Below are 26,220 nucleotides of genomic sequence, written 5' to 3'. Positions count from 1 at the left end.
TAGGGGATGCATCACGCACACAAAGGGGCAGAAGGAAAAGAGACTTACCCATTTTTCGCCAGTTTTTAAGGCCATTAGTAATTATAGTCTTTAAAATCTAACTTATCTTTTTACCTTTCCTGAACTCTGAGGCTGGTAAGCCCAATCGAGTTTTTAATTGATCTGCAAAGCTTAGGTTAATTTGAGTTATTAGGCTATAAAAGCCAGGCCATTGTCGGACCCCATGGATAAAAAGGGAGACCAAATCAGGGAAACTGCTATCAGAGCTGACTCAGACTAAGTAGAAAACGCTTTTACTCATCTAATGAAAGTATCAACCATTATAACATTTATATCCTTGAAGTTTTAGGCTTTTTATTTTTGTAAAATCTATTTTTTTAGTGTTTTTAGGCATAGTCTCACGATAACCAGTGGTTTCTATTTGTTGCAGTACTTTTAGATTTACCAATTGGCACTGAGGGCATCTGAAGCTCACAGACTGGGCTAGCTTGATATTAGCCCCCGGGAATCTCTCGGAAGTTGAGCTGCCAGATGCTGGTCTTTTTAAGTGTAAATGGGCTCTGACAAAGAAAATAGGTGGGATCAGCAGTAATGTCAAGCTTATCTCAATCCCCACTGATTTTGGGGCTTTCTGGCTATCTTTTGGAAGGTGGCATTTGCCAAATTATTTTTTCCTATAACAAGATCATCTTCTGCCCAATGGCTTATATAGCAGATAGTAGCCACTCTCCTTGGCATCTAGATGGCAGCCAACAAGTCCAAATTTGGGGAGCAATTTAATCTTTTGACTCCAGAAGACAATAAACTCCATTTTTGATAAAGACAACTTGAGGCCTCAGTGTGGGCAATGGGTTTAGCCCACTATGCTGATGTCTCTGGCTCTAAGATTTGTTCCCATAGAACCTGAGATTTTGTGTAACGGCAGCTCCCAAGACCCGCTTACCTTGATAGACGTAGCTGCTTCCATCAGAGAAGTAGGATGGAACTCTAGATAATGGCTTATCCACTAGATAAGGTCGAAGTCCTGTGAGGTGATCAATGACCTCAGTACAATTGTAGTGAGGCAACGAGGGGTCATCCTTAGGCAGCAAAGTAGCCAGAGTTTGAAGCCGCTGTTTCCAGAAATAGTGCCTGATAATGTATGGCTCAGGAATTAGACATCCGCAGTCTGATGGGGCCTTGATGAGAGTCTCCAGGGAACAGGAAGAAACAAGAGTTTGTGTGTAAAAGTCAATTTTTAAGCTTCCTTTATGAGGGGGCTACTGAGGAAATCACCACAGACAGGGTGGTCATCTGGTTGTTACAGAATCAAGTGTCTTGGAAAGGTAGACAACAGACCTCTGCCAGGGTCCCAAACTCTGGATCAGTCCTGTGGCTCCTAGAAATTTTGCACTTGTCTTTTAGTCACAGGGACTGGAATCTGTTAGATGGCTCACAACAACCAGTGCAGTCTTTCTTTGTGTAGACTGGTTTTGACAAGGTCGGGGGGACTCGCATCAGAGCAGTTACTTTCTCGGCTGGCCCCTCTGATGTGATTGCTACTCTTTGAGAGGCCTGATCTGCCAAATTGTTTCCTCAGGTGAATAGCAGCAATCTGCCGACAGCCAGACTGTTGCCAGCAAATCTAGGATCTGTGGAGCCACCCCCCCCCTTTTTTTAAATCTTTGCCCTGGCCGAGGTTAAGAGACCTCGCTCTTAATAGATGGCTCCATGTACATGTATAGTAGCAAAAGCATATCTACTATCTGTATAGATGTTTACCCTCTTTTTTGTGGCTAGTTTTAGTACCTCAGTCAAAGCAATGAGCTCCACCTTTTGGACAGAGATGCCAGGCTCTAACCGCTTAACCCAGAGTACCTCCTTTTGATGGTCACTGCTGCCCCGGCCACTCATCTGCCTCTGCCGTTCTGGATGAAGCTGCTTTCATCTGTGAAATTTCTCAGGTCGTTGTCAGGCATAAGGGTGGCTGGGTTTAAAACTGAAGAAGTCTTGAAAACTATCAATTCTGGGTCTAGGAGCAGGGCCTAATAGTGTGAGATTTTAGCACTCACATTTTCAGGAGGGGTTTTGATAAGAGTCTCTAAACTGTGGGAGGTCACTACAGAAATCTTCTGTCCAAAAGTGAGGTTTTTTTTGGGGGGGGGGCCTCTTTTAAGTAGCATTGCCACAGCGGCCAGAATTTTAGGCATGGAGGCCACCCTCTTGTTACTGGATTGAGCCTTTTGGAAAGATAGGCTATAGGCCTCTTTCAAGAGCCAATGTCCTGGGTTAGGACTCCTTTGGCAATGCCCCTGAGTTCATCTACAAACAAGGTGAATGGCTTGGTAACATCAGGGAGTCCCAGGGCTGGGGCCTCTGTCAAGGCCCACTTGAGCTGCCGCAAGGTCCAGTTTACATTTATCAGTCCAGTTTAGTGAGTTTTTTCCTTAAGGGAGCCCTACAGGGGGTGAGCTGTTTCAGTAAAATTTAGAATCTACAGCCTGGAGTATCCGACAGCTCCCAGAAATTTGCGCACCTGTTTCTTAGTTTCTGGGAATGGGATCTGCAATATAGCCTGGACACTTTTTTAGACAAAATCCTCCTCCTTTTTTTTTTTTTTTTGCAATTTGTAGTCCAGATGAGTCACAGCCTGACAGCACAATTGTGCCCTTTTAGTCGAGACTTTATAGCCTAATTGCCCCAAAGTCCTTAACAGTTTTTCAGTTGTCTCTTGACAAGCTTACAAGCTTCCGTGGGGGTCGAGGCTATTAACAAGTCATCCATGTGCTGGAGGAGCACTATCTCAGGGTGTTTTTTTTTTTTTAATTTTAAAAGATCTCTTGTTAATGTCTCATCAAAAAGAGTGGGAGAGTTCTTATAACCCTGAGGTAAATGTGTCCGGGTCAGCTGTTTTTTTTTTACCCCCGTATCTGGGTCAGTCCATTCAAAGGCAAAAAGGAGTTGACTCACCAGAGTAAGTGGCAAAGTGAAGAAAGCATCTTTCAGGTTCAGAACAGAGTACCAGGTGTTCTCAGGATTTGGCACTGTTGGGTATAGACTCAGAACTCATGTATTAACTCTCCGAGATCCTGTATAGAGCGATAGTTATTTGTCCCTGGCTTCAGTGACTAGAAGCAAGGGCATGTTCCAGGGAGAGACACAAGGAATGAGAATATCATTGTCTCTTAGCCTCTGCATGTGGACTTTAAATCCCTTTCCGGGCCTGCAGGCTTATCGGGCATTGTCACAAGCAGAAGGGGCATGCTTGGGGTAAGAGCTCCATCAGAAGGGGGACTTGGCTGACTGCTAGCCCTGGAGGATTGTCTTCTGCCCAGACTTCTGGAATCTCCTGATTCCATTTGCCCAACAGTTTTAACTCTAAGTCAGTTGTGAGGACTCAGGTACGCTGGACAAATTTCCCAGTAGACGGTAATTTTTTTAGTTTTAAAAGACCTTTTGTGCTATCTCTATCAACTGGCTGAGGGGCATTTTTTTTTAAACTCTCAAACCTTTGTAATCTTTTTTCTAACATGTGGGGCCGACTGAGTTGCAAAGAGACCAACTGGCGATACTAGGGAAACCTCCTTACCTCTGGATGTTCAATCGGCTTGGGACAAAAGGACAACATGGTTTTGGCATTCCATATCAGAGAGCAGGCTTTATCTGGATGGCACACCACCTTTTGTCCCAGGGTGCCACCTGGCAGGCCATCATTTTACTGAAATTACATATTTAACAAAAAGAAGCTTTTTCATAGGTAACAAAATTGTGCCATATAATCTCCCAGAGGTCCACAGCACATGTGAAAACTTATATCTTATCTCTATTATCATCTATAATCTCATATTAATGGAAACACTTTGCAGCAAAGGTTTAGAATCTTATAAATAAATCTATCAAAACTGATCCAATACTGTCAAACTTTGAACACATTTACTTCTTGTCAAACCTGTTGTCTTCAGTACTATAAACCAAGACAAAATTTATATCATCTCGAGCTTTTTATAACTTATAATATACCTCTAAGTTTTATCTTTTTTTTACATTTTGGCACAGCAGACATTTTACTTGAAGACAAACCACTTTCTTTGTCCCTCCTTTTTACTATCACCAGTCAATTATCTTTTTTTTTTCGCTTCTCAGACAACATTAAAACTCTCAACAAAACCCTTGAAGTTACCTTTTAGTAGTCTAAAACATATTTAATTAATTTTATGTCTTTTTACCACATTAAAATGCTGGGTTTTTTAAAGCTATAACCTTTTAACTGGCTCAATTACAGTATGACCTGGTTTTTACTTGGTAAAGTTGATATGATTCTTAAAAACCATAAATATACACATATATGTGCACATATATTTACTTTTTAACCAGAAAGAAAAATACTCCTTTTAAAAGGCATGCCAAGGTTGCAAGCAATCAGTTGAAGACTTACATATTAAACAAGGCGCCACAACATTAAAGACACAAACAAAGGGTGCTTTTTGCACAGTTTGGTGAGCTAAAGGAAATAATTTTTCTTATTATGAAGCTTGAATCTAATAAGCCATATGGATCCTGCAACAGAAATGGGCAACAAGCCCCTAAGTTAGTAACAAATCCAAACAGGCAAACAATTTTAAAGAACAAAAACACTGCACATCAATATCTAAATCCCTTTGTCCATTCTGGGCTCGTAGAAGGGGTTCCTAGGAGAGAATGTTCTGTTAGATTTAGGGTAACCAAAAGGAGAACATTTAGAACAAATGGACAAACAAACAGACATACAAGACGAGACAAGCTGCAGCAAAAATGGCCTTTGCCCAAAAATTAGTCAAATTTTGGGATCTGGAGGAATTAACAAATTAACCAACAGAGTGGTTCCTCACCCGGTGCAGAGTCACAAATGGCAAAAACCAATTGACTCTGTCCTCAGGAGGTTTCACTTCCCAAATTAAGGGCGTCCCCTTCCAAACGGAGCTGTTCCCCACCCGGGGCAGAGTCACAAATGGACAGAATTTGTCCTACAAACCAACTGACTCTGTCCTCGGGTGGTTCCCGCTCCCAAATTGAGGGCATCCCCTCAAAATTACAAATTGACCGCGGCCCAAACAAATCCTCCAGAGCACTTACTTTCAAATGTTCAGAAATGAGTCTGGGGTCTTGCTTCCATCCCGGACGAGCCCCCAAATGTTATAACTTGAGCCCCGGTATAAAATCCAAGGAGGCAAGAGACCGAAAATTTAGTGGCAAAGGCTTTATTTCCAGGCCTGGCGACCAGTCTCCGGGAGCCAATTTGGAGACTGTCCCCTAGAAGCTGAAGGGAGGACTTTAAAAAGGGGCTGGAGGAAAGGGCGGGGGGAGAGAAACAAAGAAACCTGTAGAGCCATCAAACTTGTTGACCCGAGTCTGGAAACTGTATTGCTGTCCACTTAGCTCTGACAATCTAGGGAGTTTCTGGTGTTTTTTAAAAATTATTTCCATCCTGCAGACTGACATTATCTCAGAGTGGCACGTCTGCAGCAATATTTGGAGAAGAAAGTGGACAGTTAATTATCTCAGGACAGCTTGTCTTCGCTAGTGAGTGCGAAGGGGTCACAAGTTATGAGACGCTGGAACTTAAGTTTTATGAAGACCTGATATCTAACTCATTTGATACATACAGAACAAAAGGAAAGCACCGATTGGGATTTGGGCCATAGTATTACCCGGTAATTTGTTTAAGCTAAGCAGTTTTTAAAATTGGGGCAGGCTCATTTTACGACAGATCATCACCGGGTTGGGGGGAGGTCACCAGAAACCCAAATTCTTTATGGCCTAGATAGATAGGTGAGGGGAGAGGGAGGCAATAAGGTGCCATACAGAACAGAAAACGGCGGTAATGTGTCAAGGTCAGGGTAAAGGGTTAAACTCACACGCAAATCTCTCTGCACACAAGCAGGTTACTTTAAACAAATATAAATTAATTGCCATTCTAGTTTTCCTTAGCTCTTTAGAGGAGAATAAAGGCTCCTAGCAGTGATTAACAACCCTTGTTAGCTTGTTTTAGCACAGCTTCTGTAGTTTGTAGAGAGCAACAATGGTTAACATATCAATTAGGTGAGATTCTTACAATTCTTTACAGAGGAGAGTGTTGCTCAACAGATCAATTAGGTCCCTTAACATATCAGTTAGAAAAAAAGGATAAAACAAACACATTTAGTAAGCCCCTATACAGGTTTGCTATAATACACATATAACAAAGCTATTTTCTTAGGGTACAACAATCATGTCATGTGCAGACCAAAATTTGACTTCTTCCTTTCCTATGCATATCCTCTCTAAAAATTTCTTTCTTTTGCCTAATTGTTGTGGCTAATGTTTCAAGTACTATATTGAACAGGAGTGGTAATTATGAGCATCCTTGTCTTGTTGCTTTTAGAGTGAAAACTTTCTGTTTTTCCTCATTTAATATGATGTTGGCCATGGATTTGTAGCAGCTTTTGTCAGATTCAGTTAAGGCCCTTCTATATCTACTTTCTTCAAGGTTTCATCAGGCAAGTGTATTGGATTTTGTCAAAAGTATTTGCTGGATCTACTGATATGATCATGTAGTTTTGGTTCATATTTCTGTTTATGTAGTGTGTCACATTAATCGATTTGCATATGTTGAACCATCCTTGCAACTCTTCGATTAAACCTACTTGGTCATGATGTATGTTCTGATGATAAGCTGCATTCTGTTTGCCAATATCTTTGCTTTTATTTTAAAATTCATTCTAATAAGTTATTTTATCAGAAACTATGATAAATTTTGAAAATGTTCCTCGAATATTACCTGGACAGAAGCAGGAAAAGTCAAGTCCCAAAGAAAAATAAAAATTGGCATTTGGGAAACTGCTTCCAAATCAAAGGACAGCTTCCCAAAATAAAGCCTTTTAAGAGTTCTCAACTCATAACTCCAAAAAGGCAACTTCTGCATCAGCTTCTTCACAAGCAACCTGATACACAGTGCTGCTAGAGAGAACAAAAGGAAACTTACATCATCTCTTTTAATCTGCCCGAAACCCAGGTTTTCTCCCTCAGAGTCATCTTCACCACCTGAGTCAGCTCTCTCCCTCTAACGCTGAGGCTCCAAGCAAGGCTAAGAGACTGGCTTCTCCAGGCACTATGGGAACCACACAAAAAGCGAAGCCAGACTAGGGCCCAACATAAAAATCATTTCCTAAGCCTGCCTTTATCATCTGAGGGTTAATCAGAAAGGTGTCAAAGATGTCAGTCAGAGTTTAAAAAAAATTAAATGTGCTGGACCTCTTAGAACTCAGGGCTGAAGATGGACATTCCAACCTGTTTTGTGGTAAATTCAGAAGGCCAAATCAAGTTTTGATTATCTCCCCACCCCAACAGGGTTGTACTACATTGTTGCCAGGTTTGCTTTCAGCTTCTGGGCTCAAGTGATCTCCTTGATTCAGCCTCCTGAGTACAAGGTAACATAGGATATACCTGGCTGTCTACCTTCCTTTTTTTTTTTTTTTTTTAGTATTGGAGATCAAACTCACAGCCCAGCACTTGCCAGGCAGGTGCTTATGCTGCCGAGCTAAATCCCTGGCCAACCAGCCTTCCTACTTTTAACATCAGTGATGACTAACATTAAAACTCTCTCTGATCCTTGCTAATTTAATGAACATTTATTAACTACAAGGTACAGCTCTAGGTATTGTGTTAGATATGAAGATTAACAAGTGGTTTTGACCTTAAATGATCACAGAGAAAATGTACATTGCAGTTGAAACTTTCCAAGAAATCCCTTTACTGTGGGCTTGGGGGAGAACAAAACCTCAAATCTTTAAAGAGTAATAGCACGGTGACCACTCCTTAACAAATGCTTGTCTGCCTGCCTGCAGGCTAGCTTTAAACAGTGGGGGTGGAAGAGTACTGGGGAGTGGACCTAGGCCTTCCCAGTAAGTTTAATTCTTAGCTCTTTCAAAAATTTTGAGAGAGGCTCTCACTAACTACTTATCCGCCCAGCTGTGCTTGATCATGCACTCCTCCTGCCTCCCAGGGTGCTAGAAGTACAGCAGTGCACTCTCTGTGCCCAGCACAACTTTCAAAATGTGATGAAGAACTTCTGGTTTTTTTTTTTTTTTTTAAGAACTCCTGGCCCTGAATCAAGGGCGGCAGCTTCCTGACATTGTTGGTTTCAAGCAGGAGTCTAAAGAGATGTCTTTCTATGGTCTGTTGGACATTTCAGAACTTGGGCAGTGAAATAGCCAATTCATTAGAAAGAAACAGCTTGAGGCAACCCCCACCCAGTGAGCAGCTATGAGCCACCATTGTTTACAGGGACCCCCACCATCTTGGGACCTGGAGCACCAGGAAACCAGGCAACCCCTCTCCCCTTGCCTGTTTTGTTTTGTTGAACTTCAGTATACATGAAAGTATGGAGAGCTATTTTGAAGAGAACAAGAGACTCTACAACACCCATTAGTGACTTCCTTATTGTCTGGTTTTGAAGACCTAAAAGTCTTCCTCATTCTGTTCGGATCAGTTTTATACTATGTTGCTTTGTATGAATTCTCTGTATGTGAAGCCATGAACAACTATTTGGAAGAAAACAAGAGACATTATGATAGACAGTGAAGATCTCAGGTCATCTAGCTTTGAAATTTATATCTCTTACATTGCTTTCTTATGTCCTATTTTGTTCTATTTAATTTTATCCCCTTTAAAATAAAAATTAACAAAGAACATCTTTTCTACAGTTTCATTCCCAGACTAGACTTACGACTAATCCTTTTATAAACTCTTTCACCTTTTTTTCCTGTGCTTTGTCTTCATATGTATCATAAATTTTTTTTTGTTTGTTTCTTTCGTTATCGTTACCAGGGATCAAACTCATGGCTGCCTGCTTGCAAAGCAGGCGCTTATGCTGCTGAGCTAAATCCCCAGCCCCGTATCATTAATTCTTAAATGTTCGATCCCTGGTACCGATAAAAAGGAAAAAGACCAAAAAATATATATATATATGCTAAAAGTCAGTGTTTTGAGTCCCCTTGGATATGTTATGTTAGGCTTCAAAGACTTAAAAAGAATTCTGGGTTGGTTGCCAGTTTGGTCACGTTGGACAGCAAGCAATGGAGGGCTAACTCGGCACCTGCACACAGCGCTCAGTCCATCCACAGGCAGAACACAGGTTGGTCCTGGATGGCTGTCTGGTCCTGGATGCTTCCAGGGGTCTCTTGATCAGGGGAGTCTCATTTTGGAAGGTGCACTTTGTCGTCCTGGCAGTGTGCAGTGTTTAATGGAAGCAATCTGCTTACATCTGAGATTTTCCAGTTCATTTTTAGGCTTGCTCAAGCCCTCGAATTGCTTTAACAGGAAAGTGTGAATCCAGGTCTTGGCAGATTGTCAGGGTGTGGTTGCATGCAGTTTTAAAGATGAACAAGTCTTTGGCATGAATGTACTTCTGGTAATACACTAGGAGATTTGGCAAGGGCTCTGAGAAGACAGCTTGCTTGCTTTCTTGCTTGCTTGCTTTCTTTTTGTCTTTTTGAGATAGGGTCTCGATATTTGGTTCAGGCTGGTCTTGGGCTCACTTTGTACCCCAGCCTTCTCACCTTGCAATGATCCTCCTCCCTCAACCTCCTGAGTGCTGGGATTACAGGAGTAGGCCAGGCATTTCCACAGGAGGACGGTAGGGACAGGGTCTGTTGCTGGGAGCCCCAGATCGCAATGAAGTTTCTCTGGTAAAGGTGTTCACACCCTGCCTGTTTGCCGGTATCTTAGTGAGGATTTTGGCATCTATATTCATTAAGGACGTTGGCCTGTACTGTTTTTAGTTGACTCTTTGTCTGGTTTTGAGATCAGTGATGCTGCCTTCCAGAAATGAGTTTGGAAACACTCCTTCCCTTTCAATTTCATTGAAGAGTATGACTGGGTATTGGTGACATTTCATCCTTAAAAACTGTAGAATTCAGCAATTAATCCGATCCATCAGGTCCTGGTTTTTTTTTTGTTGTTGTTTTTTTGTTTTTTTTTGCGGTACCGGAGACTGAACTTATGACCTTGCACTTGCCAGGCAGGCGCTTATGCCACTGAGCTAAATCCCCAGCCCAAGGTCCTGGACTTTTTTAGTTAGTGTTTTGATTATGATTATGATTATAATTATTATTACTGTCTCAACTTTGTTCCTTGTTGTTGAGTTCTTCAATATTTTTATGTTTTCTTGGTTTAGTTTTGATAATTCATGAGTCTAGGAATCTATCCATTTCAAGATTTCCAATTTGTTGAAATACAGTTTTTCGCAGCAGTGTATTCTGTATTTCCATTGTGTAGGCTACATTGAGAACTGACTGCAATCTAACTGCATGGATGTGTCTTCACTCTTGGTAAGTCTGGCTAAGGGTTTGTCTATTTTGTCTATTTCAAAGAACTAGCTCTTTTATTTATTCTTTGTACTTATTTTAGGCTTAATTTCATTAACTTCTGCACTGATCTGTGATTCCCCTCCTTAATTTTGGTTTTTGATTCTCAAGTGTCTCATGTCCTTCATTAGGTTATTTCAATCTTCTTTCTTTCTTTTTTTTTTTTTTACCAATACCAGGGATCGAACTTACAACCACACACTTGCAAGGTAGGCACTTATGCTGCTGAGCTAAATCCCCAGCCCTATTTCAATTTTCTTTTTCTGGTACTGGGAATCAAACTCAAGACCTTGTGCTTGCCAGGCAAGCACTGTGCCACTGAGCTAGATCCCTGTTCCCTTATTAGGTTATCTGAGCTCACTCTGTTTTCCTAATATGAATACTGATTAGAGTGAACTTCCTTTCAGGGCTTCTTTCATTGTGTTTTACTAGTTCTGATGCATTGTACTGCCACTGTCATTTGCTTTCAGAAATGGTTTAATTTTTTCCTTCATTTTTTTTTCCTTTAACCTATTGGGTATTCAGGAGCATGTTATTGAGTTTCCAAGTACTTCTAAATTTTCTGGGTTTTTTCCCCCTGTAGTTGATTTTTATTATTGCATAGTGGTCTGGTAGTAAACATGGGGTAACTTCAATTCTTTCATATTTAAGCAGGCTCTGTGGACTATTATGTGACCTGTTTAACAGAAGGTTCGAGTGCTGCAGAGAAGAGTGTATACTCTGTTGTAAGAGGGCAGAACACTCTAGATTTCTGTTAAATCTGTATGTCGGGGGCTGGGGATTTAGCTCAGCAGCATAAGCGCCTGCCTTTGCAAGTGTGTGGTCATGAGTTCAATCCCTGGTACCGATAAAGAAGAAAAAGACAAAAAAAAATCTGTATGTTGGAGAATGTGGTTGAGTTCAGATATTTCTTTACGGATACGCTGTTCAGCTAACCTATTTCTTTGCAAAAGTATTGAAATCACCCATTGTATTAGTGTTTACTGGAGACACAGGTATACAAGATCCACAAATACATAAGAATTTACAGAGCTGAGTATGAAAGACTGCAAAAGGTCTGCGCTGGGGATCCAAAGGAGCCAGTCAGAGGCCTGGAGCTCTGAGCAGTGTTCCGTGCAAGTTATTTCAGTGGCCAAATGGTCTGCGCTGGAATAGTCCCTTCACTGGTAGGTAGTGACCTTCTTTGTCTCTTTTGATCAGTGTTAGCTTAAATTTACTTTGTCTGAGATTGGAATTATTACCCCTGCTTGTTTTCAGAGTCTTAGTGCATGAAATACTGTTTTTCTGGCTATTTTTTATTAGATGAATTTCTTGAATCTAACAGATGGTTGGAAACTTTTTTAATATTCTGCCCATCCGAGTCTTAATTGTAGAGCTGAAACCATTAACACTGAGTGTTATTACTAAGGTTATTGATTAATTTTTAACACTTTGTTCTTTTCTGTTGACTTTTTAAAAAATCTATTAGCCATGCTTAATGTATTCATTCCATCTATATTATGTTTTTTTTTGTTTTGTTTTTATTTGCTTTACTGGCTTCACTGTTTCTGTCTAGAATATTTATGAATATTTTCTGACCTTTTGGTTTGGTAATCATACTCTATCTTGATGAAGAAAAATATCTTGATGGAAAATAAATGGAGAAATAAAGATACTTCGTGAAAATGAAGTACAACTTTTAAAAAAAATTTTGCTAGATATGTTAATGTTCATTGGAAGTTGTTTGCTTTTAGGGCTTCATTCCAAGCATTTTGCCCCTTAACTTTGTGTTGAGAAGTCTGCTATAATTCTAATGGGTTTACCTTTATATGTTATTTCTTATTTTTCTTTGACTGCCTTTTTTTTTTTTTTTCCTCTGACTGCTTTTAAAATACTGTTTTGGGAGCCAGGCATGGTGGCACACATCTGTAATCCCAGCACTTGGGAGGCTAAGGCAAGAGAATCGTTGCAAGTTTGAGGCCAGCCTGGACTACACAGTGAGCTTAAGGTCACCCTGCACTGCATAATGAGAGCCTGACTCAAAAAGACAAAAAAAGTTTTTACTGTTTTGGGTTTTTGTTTTTGTGTTTCAGACATCTGGCATTTTAATTAGGATGTGCCTTTTTTTTTAAATTTTATTTAAAAGGAAAAAGAGAAAAAACAAAACAAAGCGGTGCAAGGGTACAAGTAATACAGAACTACAAAAACAAAACAAAACAAAACAAAACAGTAAGAAATCACCAGTTAATAGATTACACATTATCGTCTTAGAGATGGTTGCTCAAGTCACAGTATCAAAGCATACAAAGTGAACATTCAAACAGAGAGACTGCAAACAGTTGTGTTCAATGATCCAACCAAAAACATTAATATGGTCAGCTATTTAACACCCCTAAACACACTTGCAGTTGTATCCTTTAGAGCACTTTTTTTCCCTCTCTTTTTTACAACAAAATTTACACATTTTGGGTTTTATTACTCCTTAGTTCTTATTACTTTTTTTTTTTGGAAGAGAATAAAGTCAAATACGGCAAAACAAAGCTGTCAATCAAAACCAAGGATAGACATAGTACATGATATAAGAACAGAGTACAAGGTTATCAACACTGGTTACCATAATGTCTCTTGTTTCCTTAAAAAGAATTGTCTATCTCATTAGGTATTATAAAGTTGAACAAAACAGTAGAGAACAAGAACAATAAAACTTAAACATTGTAAACATTACAGGATTTCCAAAGGAGATAATAGTCAAACCAGAATGGGCATCTTAGTGAATCTTATTGCCTTCAAAGTAGTTGCCTATACCCCTAAACTTGATACTATCATACAGAATGGAACAGAGTCTAATCAGTCAAAACAAGATAGTGGGAGTATTACAGGACTTCAAAACAAGTTAATAGGAAATCAAAAAAAGTTACTATAATATCTCCTGCTAATTTTTTAAATTTTTCCCCTTAATTAAAAAAAACATAAAAAATAAATAATTTTTTTTAGTGAATAAGGGAGAGATTGAGATAAAAGAGGACATAACAACATAACAATACAGGTCAAAGCATGACTTTCAGCAACCTAGTGCTTCACCACCAAATAACCTGATTTAGTAGTAGTTACCATAGTGTCTGTCTTTTTCCTTGAAATATCTGAATAAAACTTCATATACTATAGCTTCAAATATTTCCATATCAAGAAGCCCAGAATAAAGCCTTTCCAATTAATAAGTGAAAACTTTATACAGCTTCAAGGCCACATAATGGGAATCATGATTACCACATATTTTTATATACTTGAATCATTACTTACATTAGGGAAACTATTTGGTATTCACACATGTGAGATTGATTTATTTCACTTATGAGTATGGTCTCAAGCTGCGCCCATTTATTGATAAATATCTCAATGTGATCCTTCTTTATAGCTGAGTAGTACTCCATTTTATAGAAATACCACAGCTTTTTTATCCATTCCTCAGTTGATGGACACTTGGGTTGTTTCCAAGATCTGGCGATTACAAATTGTGCTGCTATAAACATAGGTGCACATATATCACTATGGTATGATGCTTTCAGTTCTTCTGGGAATATGCCTAGAAGTGGAATAGCTGGAATAAATGGGACTTCCAATCCCAGCTTTTTGAGAAATCTCCAGACTGACCTCCACAAAGGTTGTACCAGTCTACACACCCACCAACAGTGCAGGAGAGTTCCTTTTTCCCCACAGCCTCTCCAGCATTTGTTGTTGTTGGTTTTCTTGATCCTGGCCATTCTTTCAGGAGTGAGATGGTATTTCAGTGTGGTTTTAATTTGCATTTCTCTAATGACCAATGATGATGAACATTTTTTCATGTATTTATTTGCCATTTGTATTTCTTCATCTGAGAAGGGCGTATTCATCTCAGATGCCTATTTTTGGATTGGATCTTTGAATTTTGGGGGTCTGAGTTTTTTTAATTCTTTATATGTTTTAGACAAGAGTCCCTTGTCTGAGAGAGAGTTCACTAAAATCTTTTCCCGGTTTGTGGGGTTTTTTTTTTCACTATGCTGGAGATTTCTTTTGACATGCAGAAACTTTTTAATAAGAAGTGGTCCCAGTTATTGATTCTGGGAAGTATTTCCTGTGCGGTTTGTGTCCTGTTTATGAATTCTCTACCTACTCCTATGTCTTCAAGGTTTCTACCCAATTTGTCTTCCAATAGATTTAGTGTTTCTGTTTTAATATTCAGATCTTTGACCCATTTAGATTTTAATTTAGTACATGGTGATAGACATGGGTCTAGCTTTAGTTTTCGGCAAATGGAGAGCCAGTTTTTCCAGCACCATTCATTAAAGAGACTGTCGTTCTTCCAGTGAACCTGCTTGGCTCCTTTATCAAAGATAAAGTGGTTGAGTGTGTTTGTAGTTGTTGTATCTTCTAATGTATTCCATTGATCTTCGGCTCTGTTTTGATTCCAATACCATGTTGATTTTACTACTGTTGCTTTGTAGTATAATTTCAAGTCAGGGATTGTGATGCCTCCTGCTTTGTCTTTGCTGCTTAGAATTGCCTTTGCTATTCGAGGTCTCTTCTGGTTCCAGATGAATTTTAGGAGTGATTTCTCTAGATCTATAAGGTATGTTGATGGTATTTTTATTGGGATTGCATTGAATCTGTAGAACAGTTTTGGGAGAATGGCCATTTTCACAGTGTTTGTTCTTCCTATCCATGAGCAAGGGATGTCTTTCCATTTTCTGAGATCACCTTCAATTTCTTTTTTCAGTGTATTATAATTTTCCCTGTATAGGTCTTTCACTTCTTTTGTAAGAGTAATTCCTAAATATTTCATTTTTTTGCTTGCTAATGTGAAGAGTGTGGTTTCTCTTATTTTCCTCTCTGTGATTTTGTTGTTCGTGTGTAGGAATGCTATTGATATCTGAGTATTGATTTTGTATCCAGCTGCATCACTGAATTTATTTATTATACCTAAGAGTCTTTCAATGGAGTTTAGGGGGTCTTCTATGTAGAGTATCATGTCATCTGCAAACAATGATAATTTAACTTCTTATTTTCCTGTCTTTACCCCTTTTATTTCTCTCTCTTGCCTAATTGCTCTGGCTAGTACTTCCAGTACTATATTAAACAGGAATGGTGATAGAGGACATCTTTATCTTGTGCCTGATTTTAAAGTAAAGGCTTTCAATTTTTGGCCATTTAGTATGATGCTGGCTGTTGGTTTGTCATAAATGGCCTTTATTATATTGAGGTAAAGACCATCTATTCCAATTTTCTGTAAAGTTCTTATCATGAATGAATGTTGGGCCTTATCGAAGGCTTTTTCTGCATCTATAGAAATGATCATGTGATTCTTACTTTTGGCTTTATTGATATGGTGGATTGCATTTATTGATTTACGTATGTTGAACCATCCTTGCATTCCTGGGATGAATCCCACTTGGTCATGGTGTATAATCTTCTTGATGATTTGCTGCATCCTATTTACCAATATTTTATTGAGGATTTTTGCATCTGTGTTCATTAGGGAGATCAGTCTATAGTTCTCTTTTTTAGTTGGGTCTTTCTCAGGTTTTGGTACTAGAGTAATATTTGCTTCCAGGAATGACTTAGGAAGGATTGCTTCCCTTTCAATTTCATTGAATAGTTTGAGGAGTGTCAGCATTAGGTCTTCTTTGTATTTCTTGTAGAATTCTGCCATGAATCCATCTGGGCCTGGGCTCTTCTTTGTAGGTAAGGACTTAATTAAATTTCAATTTCATTAACAGAGATTGGGTTATTCAATAGTTTTACATCCTCTTAATCTAGCTTTGGTACTTCATATGTTTCTAAGAATCTGTCTATTTCTTCTGTGTTATCAAACCTTTGAGAGTAGAGGTTTTCGAAATAGGTGTTGATGATCTTCTGTATTTCTATTGGGTCTGTAGTGATTTCACCTTTTTCATTTCTTATTGCATGAATTTGAGCTTTTTCTTCCCTTTTTTTAATAAGGTTGGCTAGGGGCTTATCGATTTTATTTATTCTTTCAAAGAACCAACTCTGATTTGTTGATTCTTTGGATTGTTTTCTTAGTCTCTATTGCATTGATTTCTGCTCTGATTTTTATAATTTCCTCTCTTCTTTTGGCTTTGGGCTTGACTTGCTCTTCTTTTTCTAGCTGTTTGAGGTGTAACATCAAGTTATTTATTTGTATTTGTTCTGTTTTCCTGATGTGGGAACTCAGTGCAATAAATTTTCCTCTGAGCACGGCTTTCATTGCATCCCACAAATTCCAGTAAGTTGTATCTGCATTTTCATTTTCTTTTAGGTATTTTTTAATTTCTTCTTTAATTTCTTCTGTGACCTACTGATTATTCAAGAGTGTGTTATTCAGTTTCCAAGTGCTTGTGGGATTTTTGCAGTATCTTTTATCATTAATTTCTAATTTCAGAGCGCTGTGATCCGATAACATGCAAGGGATGATTTCAACTCTTTTGCATTTGTTTAAATATGTTCTGTGAGCTAATATATGGTCTATTTTAGAGAATGATCCATGTACTGCTGAGAAGAATGTGTATTCTGATGTTGTTGGGTGGAACATTCTGTATATGTGTATCAAATCCATTTGTTTGCAGGTGTGATTCAGTTCTGTTATTTCTTTGCTCATTTTCTGTCTGGTTGATCTGTCCCTTGGTGTCAATGGCGTATTAAGGTCTCCTGTTACAATTGTGTTACTGATAATTTGAGTTTTCATTTCTGTTAATAGTTGTTTTATATAACTGGGTGCTCTGGAGTTTTGCATATATATTTAAGATAGTTATCTCTTCCTCTTGGAGTTTTCCCCTAACGAGTATGTAGTGACCTTCTTTGTCCTTCATGGTCATTGTTGGTTTAAAGTTCACGTTGTCAGCAAACAGAATGGCTACTCCTGCTTTTTTTTTGGATTTCTGCTGCATGAAGTATTGTTTTGCACCCTTTGACATTCAGTCTGTGAGTATCCTTCTGGGTTAGATGGGTTTCCTGTAAACAGCATATGGTTGGATTTTGTTTCTTGATCCATTCTGCTAGTCTGTTTCTTTTGATTGGTGCATTAAGACCATTTACATTAATGGTTATTTACTGTTAAATGCTGGTTAATTGTAGGAATGTTATCTCTCTGCTGTTGCATCTTTATCTTTCTGTTCTGTTTAATTATCTGCTTTGCTTAGTGGTTTTTTCCTTTGTGTATCTAAATTGTCTTTCAATATTTTTTGCAGGGTTGGTTTGGTGTTCATGAAGTTCTTCAGCTGTTCTTTGTCATGAAAGTATCGTATTTCACCATCAATTTTGAATGATAGTTTTTCAGGATACATCAGTCTAGGTTGGAAATCATTTTGCTTTAGGATCTGGAGTACTTCACTCCATGTTCTTCTTGACTTTATTGTTTGTGCTGAGAAGTCTGCTGTGATTCTGATAGGTTTTCCTTTATAAGTGATCTGTCTTTTCTCTCTGACAGCTTTTAATAATCTATTCTTGTGTTGGATTTCTGGGATGATGACTATTATATGTCTGGGTGTAGTTTTATTTTGGTTATGACTATTTGGAGTTCTATATGCTTCACTGATCCTGATGTTGGTTTCTGACCTCATGCTTGGGAAATTTTCAGCTATTACTTCTCTACATATCCTCTTGACATCCTTTATGTTGTCTCCTTCCTTTTCATTAATCCCTATCATTCTTATGTTATTTTTCTTTGCATCATCTTGCAGATGTTGAATTGTTGTTTCCTGATTCCTTGTTATTTTTAAAAGATCTTTCCTTTCCTGTTCACTAGCTGCAATCCTGTCTTCAAGGTCTGAAATTCTATCTTCACTTTCATTGAGGTGGTTTTTACAACTTTCAGTGGAGTTTTTTTATTTCCTGTATATCTCTGTGCATCTGCATTATGTATTGTTTGTTTCTTATATTGCTCACCTAGGGATTCTATCTTTTTGTTTAGTTCCTCCGATTTTTTAACTGTGTTTTCTTTAGATATATTCAGAATCTCTTTCATTTCTTTTATCATTTCTTCTTTTACCTGGGAGATTATTTCGAGTTTGAATTCCTTTAAAGCTTCCTGGAGTTGCTTAATTTCAGTAGCTATTATGTCCGATATTTGAGGTGAATGACATATATTTTCTTCTGTATACATTGCTTCTAGGGTTTCTTGAGATGGGCTGGAGGTTTGAGGTTGTAATTTGGTCTTTCATTTTGTCTTCCTATATTTCTGTGTTTCAAGTGTTATTTGAAAGCTTCTTCAGGGTCTGTTGGAAATCCCCTTCTATATTCGCAGCTCCTGAGACTCTGGCACCCAGTTACCCCAAGCCACTGGGCCTGTAGAACCAGTGGCACTCTTCTGCCTGTTTAGAACTCCGTAGTTCCAGATAAGCTGGGCTTCAGGAACACTGTGCACCCACCTGCTTGTTGGAAGCTCCTCAGTTCTCCAAGCGCAGCCGGAATGGGGAGGCGGATGTAGATGCCTCAAACCCACTTATCCACTTCACTGCACCTGGAAGCCTGGAGGGTCCCGAACAGTCTGGGCTTTGGGCAGAGTGCACTGGCCTCTGGAACCTGTGATGCTCCCCTGCTTGCTGAGATATCCACAGTCCTCCAGACACACGGGGAGGTGGATGCAGGCGCTCCAGACCCACCCCAGCCCTTCCTCTGCACCTAAGATGTGTCATGAGCTTCTCTTTTCATTATGGCTGGTGTTCTGTAACCGTGGCTTGCTTGCAAGCTGAATTTTTTTTCGTATTTAGAAAGTTTTCTATATGATTTCCGCAAACAAATTAATTACTCTTTGTGTTTTCTAGAGTCTAGCTCCAGTTAGCCTTAGGCTGGTCTTCTTAGTGTTGCCTGGAAGCGACTGGGTGAGGGTTTTCTTGTTCACTTCCCTTGTTTTCTGAGACTTTCCTTGTACTTCATCATAATACATCATTCCGTCCTTGATTTCAGAAACCCTATCTTCACACTGATCAATTCTGCAATTTATGAACATGATATTTTTATATCTGGAATTTCTTTCTGGTATCTTTTCATTGATTCTATATCTTTGGAAAATTTTTCATGTTTTGAACCCTTTTGATTAGCTCTTCCAATTTTTTGTTTCCTGCATTGGTCATTTAGTGTGATAATTTCATGAACTTCTTGGTCATGCCCTCTTTGAACTCTCCAAATTTCTCTCTCTCTCTCTCTCTCTCTCTCTCTCTCTCTCTCTCTCTCTCTCTCTCTCTTTTGGTACCAGGTATTGAACTCACAACCTCACACTTGCCAAGCAGGCGCCTATGCCACTAAGCTAAATCCCTAGCCCATATCTCTTTCTTTAAACAATTTGTAGAGCTCCACTGCTTGATGCTTGCTTTCCCTCTCCATGTGTACATTCTAGATTGCCCTGGAGGTTTGGGGACCTTGGGGGAGTCTTTTGTTGCCCATGTTCCCATGATCCTGTATATCTGTGTTTTGTATTTGGTTTTTATTCTGTCCCTTATTTGCTGCCATAGGTTGCAGTCTTGCAGGATACAAAAAACTAATAATTGATGTGAAGATCTTTTTATTAAGATACTGCCTTCCTGTGACGTATTCTTGGCTTTGTTTGTTCATAGATAGTATTTATCCTTTCAGCTATTGAAGTGATTTGGACTCCATTCTGTGTTCTGAGGAATTACTTCTGGTTACAACAGCATAATCAGATCTAACCATTCACTGTTTACATGTAGTAGACTTTGCACTTACACTTTTACCTTTTATCAATATTTGTTGCAGCCTATATTAAATTGTTATTCTATGATGTGGCAGGAGAAGTGGAGGGGAGACTGAGGTGTGGGTGAAAAAGGAGTGTAAGTGTGCAGTGTGTTAGTAGACATGGAGAACAGTGATAGGTAAAAAAATTAGATATGGGGTCAGATTCTGTTAGAGAACTTTTGAGCTGGCTTGAAGGGTTAGTGTTGAGGGGTTTTTTTTTGGGGGGGGTATGGGGGATCGAGCTCACAGTCTCACGCTTGCCAGGCAGACACTTATGCCTCTGAGTTAAATCCTCAGTTCCAGTTTTGAGGGTTTTAAGAAAATATTTGTGGGGGGCCAGGGATGTAGCTCAGCAGTACAGCACCTGCCTGGCAAGCACAAGGTCCTGAGTTCGATTCCAAGCATACACACACACACACACAAAAGATATTTGTGGGGAAGAGGACAGGATTCAGGAGGGAGGCATATTTTCAAATTGAGAAAAGAGATGAGACCTTGGGAATCTGTTAATACATTTGTGCACCTACAGTGTGGAAAGAGCCCAGGGAAGATGGGGCTGTACCTGTATGAGAGAAGGAACAGTAAAGGGAAAGAATAGAAAGGACCCAGAGTGTCCACAAGAAAAGATAGGAGCGACTGAAAGAGAGCAGGATGTGGTGCACTACACACATGAAAGGAGGAATTTTTAAAAATGAGAGAAACAAGACAAGAAAATAATATTGCTACTGGAGTTCAGGTTGGAAAAAACTAAATAGGCACCAGCTTACAGCAAAAGGAGAAAAAGTTAAAAAAAAAAACACAGAACAATTCCAGTAGGAACTTACTTCAGATACTCCACCAAAAAGCATGGACGGCTGATTCACACATGCCTGCTTGGCCAGAAACACTGGTGTTTACACCATTTTCTCCTTGCCGCGACTGCACACTGATTATATGCAGCCACACTGTAAATGCAATTTTGAATACAAAGGAAATTTTGAAACTTGTATTTCTAATACTATGTATCCTTGCATAGTATTAGAACAGGCTGGGAAGCACAGCCTGTTCCCATATTGAAAAACCACGAAATTCAGCTAAGCCTTGACAGCCCTGTGTCAGCTGGAACTTGTAAGCTGAACAGTACATCTTGTTATATTAACTTGCTTTCAAGTTCTTAAGGACAGACTGGCTCAGTTAACGACAATGATTGATTCTTCCTGCGCGCGCACACACACACACACACACAGACATACAGACACACACACACACACACACACACACACACACACACACACGCACACTTACTTACTTACTTTATAGGATAATAACCCGAATTACCCTACCCAGAACAAATCTTCCTGACAACATATGACCCAGCCTATGTAACCAATTACACACTAACTGGCTATCAGCTTATGTACTTGCAAACCTACATAAGCAAACCCAAAGCTGAGGATTTGGAGCTGAGATTCCCTTCATCCGTTAGCGTAATAAAGTTGCTCTGGTGCTGTGTCTTCGGTCTGCTCTGGTCCTGAACCCCATAACACCACTATCACCTCGTCTCTTTCCACTGCCAAGTACAAACAGCCCCAAGAGTTCAGTCTCAGTTCACTCCTGGCTTTGTGTGGATCCGGGCTGGTGTTGAGCTGGGACCTCAGCCCCCATGATGCTGGCATCTGCGGGCGGGCTCACGAGCAAAACCAGGGGCCACAGTCGGGGGTGGGGTGGGGATCAGCGGGGCCCTCCGGGAGCCACAAACAAGGTCACCTGCTGGGAGTCCTGGGAGGACAGTGGCAGCTGGCCTGGAACCGTGGGAAACTGCGACTCGGTGGGGAGAGCTGGCCTCCGCAGGCGCCTTTTCTCCTCCCGGCCTGGAAGGGGCGGAGCTGGACCCCGGCTCCGGCCGGCCCGCGTCTCCAGCGCGGCTCTCCAAGGCGGCTCCCCGAGGCGAGGCGGGCGAGCGCTGCGTGGCTGTTCCCGCTTCCCTGCCTCCCCTGATGGGTTCTTCGTCCGGTCTTCGCGCCTGCCTTCCCGGTTTGTACTCCTGTTCAGGGTGTCAGAGCCTCCTCCACCACAGAGTACCCCGGTTTCCTGGGTCCTCTCGGAGCGCGTCTGCTTAGCTCCTCTAGTCCCCCGCGCTGGCGGTCCTTCCCCTTCGCACTTTAAAGCTCGAAGTAGCCAGGCATGGTGGCGCATGCAGGCCGAGGCAAGAGGGGCACAGACCACCCTGGACTATAGCAAGACTCTGTCTAAATAATAGTAATCCATTTGGTAAAACTTGGAGCATATTTTTAAGATTTGTTGAATCTGTTTTACCAAATTGCATTGCACATTGGCCCCAAATAATTGTAATTTTTGTTTTTGATTAGGTTGACTTTATTCTAGGTAGACAAGTATGGATTATATGTTAGGTCTGTGTTTTAATTTTTTAAGAAGCTGTCAAACTGTTTTCTAAAGATTGAGCAATTTTATATTACCATAGCAGCATGAGAGATTTACTTGCTTTTTATACACACATCACTTGATACAGTCGTTTTTTAGCTGTTAAAATTTTAGCCATTCTACAGGTGTCTCTCTGCGTAGTTTTATTTTGTTTTACTCCCCACCACTTGAGATGGGGTGGAAATCTCAGTGGATTGCCTAGGCCAATTGTGGCAACTCTATGGCATTTATGTTACTGTGTTTTTCTTTTCTTTCTTTCTTTTTTTTTGGTCTTTTTCTTTTTTATTGGTACCGGGGATGGACCTCATGACCACACACTTGCAAGGCAAGGCACCTATGCCGCTGAGCTAAATCTCCAGCCCCACTGTGTTTTTCTTTTAAGACAGAAGATGTGACTGTTAATTGCTTAATTGCAGTGTTGGCACTTTGTAATAAATAGATGGCTTTTAGGTCGTAATTAGGGCACACGGTCTCTAAAAGGTTGACCATAGGCTGACCTGGACTTGTGATTCTCCTACCTCAGCCTCCTGAGTGACTAAGCTACTGCAGTTTTAATTTTAATTTTCCAGGCAATTGACGATGTTGAGCATCTTTTAATGGATACATTATTCATATATTTTCTTTGGTGAAGTGTCTATTCAAATCTTTTGTCCATTTTTAAATTGGGTGTTTTCTTACAGAGTTTTGAGAATACTTTATGTATTCTGGGCATAAAATGCTTGTTAAATAACATGGTTTACCACCTGATGCATTGGTGGGTACCTGTAGAAGATCTCATTACCTGTCGCTGCATCTCAAGGAATTAGAGAAACCAAAACAAGACAATCCCAAAATTAGTGAAGAGAAAGGAAGACCACAGAAACAAGTAAAATAGAGACTCAGAATATGAAAAATAAATGAAGTGTAGAGATTGGCTCTTTAAAAAAGATAAACAAGGAGAAACCACACCTTCCCAAGAAGCAAGCTCCACCTTGCTGATCGGGAAGAGTGTCCGCCCACCCTTAGAGAAATTATGCCTTTCCGTGCAGCAGGCTCTGCTATGCTGATCAGTAAGAGCCTCAGCCACAAAAAGAAACCACACCTTCCTGTGAGCCACAGGAAGGGGCTGAAGCACCAGGAGGGCATCTCCCCATCACACCACCACCCTGCTGATTCGAGGCCCCAGGGTGAGATGATAGCTACTGAGGGGAAGGGAGGAGTTTGATGACTGCAGCCTGGGTCGCGGCGTCTGGGCCTCTACATGGAGGACGGCAGGTGCACTGTGTCAGCCGTAGGGCGTTGCCTCCTGCCTTTGTTTTTTTTTTTTTTTTTAATCTAGTGTTTTGTTCCATCTTACTGTTTTGTTTCATATCTACAGCTGGTAACCTGAGTAACTATTTTGAAGATAACAATACACAATATTGTTCTGTTTTGACTTACTGTTTTGTTTCATTTAATGTTATAGTTTGGTTGGTTTTATGCTGTTTCGTTTGGTTTGATTTTGCTATGTCTGATGGTATGGACAACTGCTGTGAAGATAGCAAGATATACTACGGTAGCCATTGCTGATTTCCTGTTATCCTGTTTTGGAGTTCTGTACCACTTTTACTGCTTTGTTTTGATTGGCTTTATTCTTTTTAAAATAAAAAAAAAACAAATAAACAAAACTGACAAGCCTTTAGCCAGACTGAGAAAAAGAAAAAAGATTCAAATAAAATCAGGGATCAGAGGCATTACAGTTGATACTACAAAAATATAAGGGATCATTTGAAATTATGACAAATTATACACTAACATATTTGAAAATTTAGAAGAAATGGACAAATTACAGGCACATATACAACTGAATCATGAATAAATAGAACACCTCAATAGACCAATAACAAATAGTTCAGACAAAAAGTCTGAATTTGTAAGAAAATTTCCCATCGAGGAAAAGTCCAGGACCATATAGCTTCACTATACCAAACATTTCAAAAAGAATTGATATTCTCAAAATAGAGAACATCTAAATGGTATCAGAGGAAGCCAGATTGTCACTGTTAAAAAATGATGTAATTTTATAGCATTATTGGATGTCAAACCCAATTGTCCCCTACCACTGAAATACAACCCCAGCCCTATTTTATTTTATTTAAGGCACTAGAAGTTGAACCCAGAATCTTAACACTGAACTACATTCCCAGCCTTTTATTCTTTCTTTTGTAGCAAGTCTCAGTAAATTGCTTAGGCTGGGCTGACATTTAGGATCATTCTGCCACGCCCTCCCACAGTGCTGGGAGTATAGGCATGCACCACCATGCCTGGCTTACATGATCTTTTTTTAAAGTATGTTTATAATACATAGTAGGTTCTCAGTAGGGAACTGGTACGTACATGTAGTATATCTTGATGATTTTCAACACCTTTATTCCTCCCCCTACCCTCTTTCTCCTTGATCCCTCTTTCCCCATTTCCAAAGAAATCTGCCTTTTTGTTTTCTACCATCTCTCCCTTATTTTTTTTTTATTTTTTATTTTTATTTATTTTTTATCTCTCCCTTATTTTACTCTTATGTTTTTTGGATTTCTCATCTTAGAGAAGCCATATGATGTTTAACTTTCTGTGTCTGACTTATTTCACTTAAAATTATAGTCTCAAGTTCTATCCATTTTCCTGAAGATGACTTATTTCATTTTCATGACCAAATAATAGTCCATTATATGTATATATGATATATATTATATAATAATATAATAAATATGTGTACCATATAATATACATAATATATATAGTAATGGGTAAAGAAAACAATATATATATATATATATATATATATATATATATATGTACATTTATCCATTACTGTCTTGATGGATATCTAGGCTATTTCCAGAGCTTAGTGATTTAAACAGAGAGTCCTTCCCTATGCCTATGAGTTTTCCAGCAGATTGTCTAATATTTATATCTTTGATCTACTTTTATTTATGTTAGTGCATAGTGAGAGATGTGGATCTGATCCAGCCTTCTGCATTGGATAGCCAGCTTCTCCAGCACCATTTGCAAGAGGCTCTCTTTTTCCCTGGCATATGTCAAAGATCAGATAACTAGATATGTTGAGGGTTGTTTCTGGGTCCTCTGATCTACATGTGTCTTTATGCCAATATCATGCCGATTTTTTGTCACTGTGGCTTTATAATATTACAGGAACTCCAGATTGTAGTGCTTCCTGTGATGCTTCTGTTCCCCAAGATTGCTTTTCTATTCTGTTCCTCTTCTAATTCTTTATGAATTTGAAGATTGTTTTCTCCAGTTCTGAGATGGATGTTGTTGGTATTTTGATTGGGATTGCATTAAGTTTGTATATCAGTTTTAGAAGCCTGACTATCTTGACAGTTTTGGTTAGTCTCTCTAGGAACAGGGTAGCTTTCCATTTTCTAATGTTCCTTTTCCACAGTACTATATTTTTTGTTAAGAAGGTTTTTTTTCTACCTCCTTAGGTAATTCCTAATTGTTTTGATGCTATTGTGAATGGTATATAATTTCTTTCTTGGTGAGTTCATTATTAATGTATAGAACAGTACTGACTTTTGTGTGTTGGTTTTGTATCCTGCTATCTTGCTGCATTTGTTTATTTATTCTAGAAGTCTTTGGGTAGAGTTTTTGGGTCTTACATGTAAAGGATCGTGTGGTCTGTAAATAAGGACAATTTAACTTCTTCTGTCTCTAGACATACCCCTTAATTTCTTCCTTTTGTCTGATTGCTCTGACTAAAGTT

The 26,220-nt window shown here is 39.4% G+C and overlaps 1 non-coding gene across 1 annotated transcript; it reads left to right on the top strand.

Annotated features, from left to right (window-relative positions):
* The first annotated feature begins 8,094 nt into the window (after positions 1 to 8,094).
* On the top strand, positions 8,095 to 8,231 carry LOC111753320 (small nucleolar RNA SNORA2/SNORA34 family). Its single transcript, XR_002788138.1, has one exon. It is a non-coding gene; the product is annotated as a small nucleolar RNA SNORA2/SNORA34 family (small nucleolar RNA).
* Positions 8,232 to 26,220: the final 17,989 nt, after the last annotated feature.

This window comes from Cavia porcellus, unplaced genomic scaffold (genome assembly GCF_034190915.1).
Source record: "Cavia porcellus strain 051 isolate PalLab524CR breed Dunkin Hartley unplaced genomic scaffold, mCavPor4.1 scaffold_8, whole genome shotgun sequence".
NCBI lineage: Eukaryota > Metazoa > Chordata > Mammalia > Rodentia > Caviidae > Cavia > Cavia porcellus.
The sequence above is the reverse complement of the archived record's forward strand: the minus strand, read 5'-3'. Positions and strand labels throughout refer to the sequence as shown.